The sequence below is a fragment of the Macrobrachium nipponense genome, chromosome 10 (genome assembly GCF_015104395.2).
Source record: "Macrobrachium nipponense isolate FS-2020 chromosome 10, ASM1510439v2, whole genome shotgun sequence".
Lineage (NCBI taxonomy): Eukaryota > Metazoa > Arthropoda > Malacostraca > Decapoda > Palaemonidae > Macrobrachium > Macrobrachium nipponense.
In genome coordinates this window covers 87,304,131-87,309,413 of record NC_087204.1, presented here as the reverse complement: position 1 = coordinate 87,309,413, position 5,283 = coordinate 87,304,131, and positions in this window count along the sequence as shown.

Genomic DNA, 5,283 nt, shown 5'->3' with positions numbered 1-5,283 from the left:
AATTAGGAATTAGCAAGGTACAAAATAACACTATGCAGTGGAGCACTCTAAGGAAGCTCAAGAGTCACTGGCATTCAGGAATAAAAGTATCCCACATATACGTACTGGCAGAGTTGAGTGAGTGGCATTGTTCATCTGGGGACAGGGGCAGTCACACAAAGGAGCAGTCTACACAAACCTGCAAAGTATTCACACATGAAATGCTGGTAAATTATAAAAACAAAAGTTACATGGTAACATGTAAGATTTCTCAAGTAAAATCACGTATGCACTTTGCATGAATTATACCAAGTTATTCACTTTAAGTTTGAGTAGCAAAAGTTAAAGTAATTGCTATAGTTTATGTCAAAACCAAATACACACAAATCACTATGGAGACTGGATCTAGGAATGGGAATCTAGGAATGGGAGTGGAATGAGAAAACACAGCTTAGAAGTAAGAATGAGTGCTAGAAATAGAGGTGAAGTGCTGACAGAGCAAATGTTCAGTTTCAGTTACTTTGTATGGCAGAATGATGGGCATAATCCATACCAGGTCGTTGGCGAGGGACGGGTGGGTCGCTGTTGCAGTCCTTCACCAAGGAATTAAATAGACAGTTTCTTCATCAACACAAAGCAAACACTATAGTGTTCGTCCACCAGCCTCGTTATTCAGAGTCCCGGTATAGTTCTTGTTTTACTAGCCTTCTTCAGCATCAATAAAATTAATATTCAAGGTGCGTGGTGGACAGAGTCGTCAGGCGCAACACTGCTTCTGGGTTTCATGTACTGCGACAGAGCGGTAAAATGTAGAGTCCGGTGCCGCTAGTACTCAATCACTGTTTGAAACTTACCCAGGTCCTATATATACCCAGATATTTGAAATCGTGGCAGCTAGTCCAATCTCGAATCTCGTTACCAAAACACAGGTCTAAGTCCGTTGAGGGTCAATTTGTCTACTTCCTTTTATAGCGTGCTATCACCTACCGTAGCTGCTGCTAATCGCCTACTGTATCTCAAGCGACATTATGAAACACGACAGAAAGTGTGAAGGATAAGAGAGATCAAGAAGCTACGCAAGGTGCGAGGAGGCAGGGTCGGGAATTTGAGTCTGATAATAATGAAATGGGATCACGGTCAGGTAGAAGGTTAAGGATTATCCCTGGTCTCCCACCATGAGACGTGTGAAATTTAGTACTTGGCAGGTCTCTTGTACTGTAAAGACTGGTCTGACAAATTAATCTGGAACCATATTACAATAGAAAAGGGGGCGCAATTCCCTCGAGCACGTTTTGCCCCTTTGTGGGATGCATTAGCTACCTGCACCCTGACGGGATGACAGGTCATAATGGCTTAGTCAAAACAGTCTCAGGGGGTTCCTTGTCCAATTCGAATGAGGAAGGGAAATTCTTAAACAGCTCACAAACAAGGTAATTCAGTTACTCTCCCTCTCAAATACTTCCCACGTGTTTTGGAATTTATGCTGCTGCCCATATATATTCTCAAAATACCTTTGGATGGTAGAAAGAAAAATAAATATATTGTTGCATGCCATCCAAGATCTCCTTGGTCCAAGGGTTGAAATTTTTCGATTGAACTGATTAGATCAATGACCTGGCTCAATGTGGGTGCCTTAGCAATGCGATACCTAAATCAATAACTGACATAGGACCAACCAGAAAAAGGAGACAGCAAACGTGAAAGTAGTCATTTTGAGTAGCCGTGAAAATATAGTTAGAAGAAAAACCCAGACATATTGGTTTTAAAGAAAACTCTTATGCATCCACTAAAATTAGATTATAATTTCACTAAAAAATACAAGGGATTATGCAGGGGTACACTTGGACCTTGTGGCACTGTAGGCTACGTTAAACAAGGTTACAAACAGTAAGTAGTGCCACACCAGGTACGAGGGTGATAACTAAGTTTAGGTAGAATAATCCTATAAGTTACCACTTAGAGTAGGCACAACAGCACTCTGTTACAATTTGCAAAAACATTCGAAGTTGTAGCGACTGAACAATACGGATATTGCAAAGCAATATTACTTTACAGTAGAGGTGCAAGCGCAAAGGAAAACTTCACTAACATCTGCGAATGGATTTTTTAAGCAAAAATATTACTCAACAGATCTCTAATATAATATTATAATCCCCACTTCATTTCTAATTCCAGGCCCATGGCCTCCATGTACCTCCTTATACCCATCTCATCTCTTTTCCACCCTGCCATTCATATGAGCCCCTACTGTTATTTCTCCTCTCTCCTCTGTTCTAATGGCAGCCTCCCTCAAACTCTTTCTCTAATTTTTTTTAATATCTTCCTCTTGGCACCCCACCTGAGGAGTGTATGTTGATATTATATTTACTACTTTGTCCCAAATTATTATTGGAATCTTTAAAAGCCTATCATTTACTCTCTTTATTTCTTCTACCACTTTTTCCCTTCCAGTTGTTACTTACTATAATTCCAACAAATCCACAGTTTATTGGCACTGGGCCTAGCCTTTTACTAAAAAGAAATACTGTAATGCAGCAGGTGTCCTTTTTAGTTACCTTTTACGACATGCAGGACCTATGTGTAGTATTCTTACAACCCTAACACAGGTGAATGTAGGGAATTCATACTGAGGAAATTTGTTAGCTATGTACCCCCAATGTAAAATCAATGTATGTAGGTATAAGTTGATGTTACGCCTAGTATTGCATGGCAAAATACATATGAATACTGCAATTGTATAAACGTATTCCGTTACAGTTGAAAAAATTTCATCGTTACCTTTGCCTCAACATAAACGGAAGGATGTTCGTGTTTTTTCAGTAATCAGTCATTATGTTTTGTAGTTTTTACATTCTCTAGACTAGCTAAACACTTTTTGTTTGTTTAAAGTTAAAGAAGTTTGGCGTTCGCCGACCGGAAAGACTTAGACGATTTAAGCGGCGAGTAGGATTGCTGAACATTTGTCTCTTAATTAGAGCCTTAGTGAATTAAAAAATAAATACAGATTTGTTGTTAACATTGCTTGAAAACCTGTGACCCTTTTTGAGAGATGTCGGAGATAATAAACATCTTTGCTTACAACACGAGCATTCATTAATTGACTAAAATAACTAACAAACAAACAAAACTGAGCGACCAAAAGGAAAGAAAATAGAGAAACAAATTGAGTCGGATCTAGAGAACTGAATTTCAAGAAGGGAGGAGAGCTTGTAATGGCGAGAGTCACGTTCGTTTGATGCTTCTGAAATTATCAGGCTGATTCCGATGTTCGCTGAGGCAGCTGAGGATAAATTTTCATTTATTTTGAAACCAATTCGTTTTTATAGCAGACGATGAAGGTTCAAATATACACAAATATAAATCCAGACTTTGTATGAAGTTTTTCACGAGAGAGATGGCGTGTTTTAAGCTAGGATAGATTCGAAATAGGTTGGTAAGAATTTCGATAAATTGAGAGAAATGATGTTGATTCAGGAATTCAGTTTTAATACTAATTAGAAAGGCTTTTCTTTTTTGTTAAAATATTCTAGTAAATGCTGGAAGAACACAAGGTATATCATTTCCGATTTACAGCCATATCCCACCGGGAATTCTGTGTCACAGGCTACTTAAGAACCCTCATAATCTGTGGTTCTGGGTTATAGTTCTTGTCAAGTTAAAAAAACTTCATGAGAGTTACTTACTCGACTGTATTGCTTATGTTTTTGGTAATAACCCTTCCGTCCCCTCCTGACTAATTAACGTTTTAAAACGTTTTTTTTGTTGATTCTCATTCCTTATTTAAGAGGAGACGTTTGACTGCGTTGCTATTTTTGTTACTGCCGTGGAGTCAGGTTGCTCCCATTCTACTCTTCATTCGATTTGTCTAAAGGGTGACGTGATTATTGTACCTGTTGACCTGAGTGTGAGATTTATTGGTTATGTACAGCCTCGCTTTGTTTCAAACGATATTCAAATCACTATATGTAAACTGCAGCTTTTTCTGAGCTTTCCCCCCCCTTTTCAAGGCGTACTTCGTTCTGTTCAGTTTTGATCTGCATTTTAATTGTTTACCAAAAGATTTTTCCGTTGATAATTTTTTAAAAGTATGTTGTAATTCTATAAGCCTAAGAAAATTTGAAAATAAACTATATATCAGCATGAAAAGTAATTATTTTATATAACAGCTGAGGTGGATGCCTCTATGAAGCTCTTAGCCTTTGGCCTTCAGGGTCCATCATCATCGTTTATTTTGCAGATACTAATATTAAAATGGCAAATGACTCTGGAAATATGCTTTATTACCGTGTAGTCCAGCTCCCATTGCATGTAAAGGGGGTAAAGACAATTTTACGCGAAAAATTGTCCCCAAAACTGGAGGTTACTTGCCTTCCTGTGCGCCTTGAGTTTTTTCATTAAGCCTTTACGCGATCTTATAAGAGTCTTGAGATGTGATTTGTTAATAAGAAGAAGAAGAAGAAGAAGAAGAAGAAGAAGAAGAAGAAATAATTTTTGAAGGTGTGAAAGTATTAATAATTAAATGTGCTTCTTTATAGAATGGCTATTGATCAGAGTTAAAATATTTACATTGTTAGAGAGCACATATCGAATTGTTCTTACTAATGCTATTTCGTTTTCCAGTAGTACTTACGTATCAACGTCCCTTCGGTATAGCTTGCAAAAGAACTGCGCCTCCCGACAATAAAAGAATGAGGTAGATTGTGTCGGCGTGTGACCAGAATATTTGCTTACCTGTGGGAAATGGCTTTACCAACGCGGGATTTCTCTGATTCTGGAGGACTCGGGGCAATAGACAACGCTATTCTGCCGCTCTCTATTCCAGCATGTACTCTTCACTTTGAACATATTATCAGAATAGGTTGTTTATCGGAAAAGCTTTCGGGAGAATAAAGTTGATACAACGTGGGTGATAAAGACCCGTATAAAGCTTAGTTCATAGCTTACCTGAGAAGTCATATTTTTTTATATATAAGAAATATAAGCAAACTTATGCTTATACTGCATTTGCTATTCTGGCGAAGATTTTTTATTCTCTCACGTTTTCACACATGTTGAGAGAGAGAGAGAGAGAGAGAGAGAGAGAGAGATGAGAGGACCAGGATGAGAGAGATAGAGAGAGAGAGAGAGAGAGAGAGAGAGAGAAGAGAGATTTTTTTATGATATAAAATGATTTTATCATTCGTATCCTTGCCGACAGTCGCAGTTTTATCACATAGCTATTAGTAACGCTTCAGCTATTTCATTTTTATATCCAATAAATCAGTTCAAGCATAAATGTTTCAGTGAAAAGGATCGCTCTGCGAA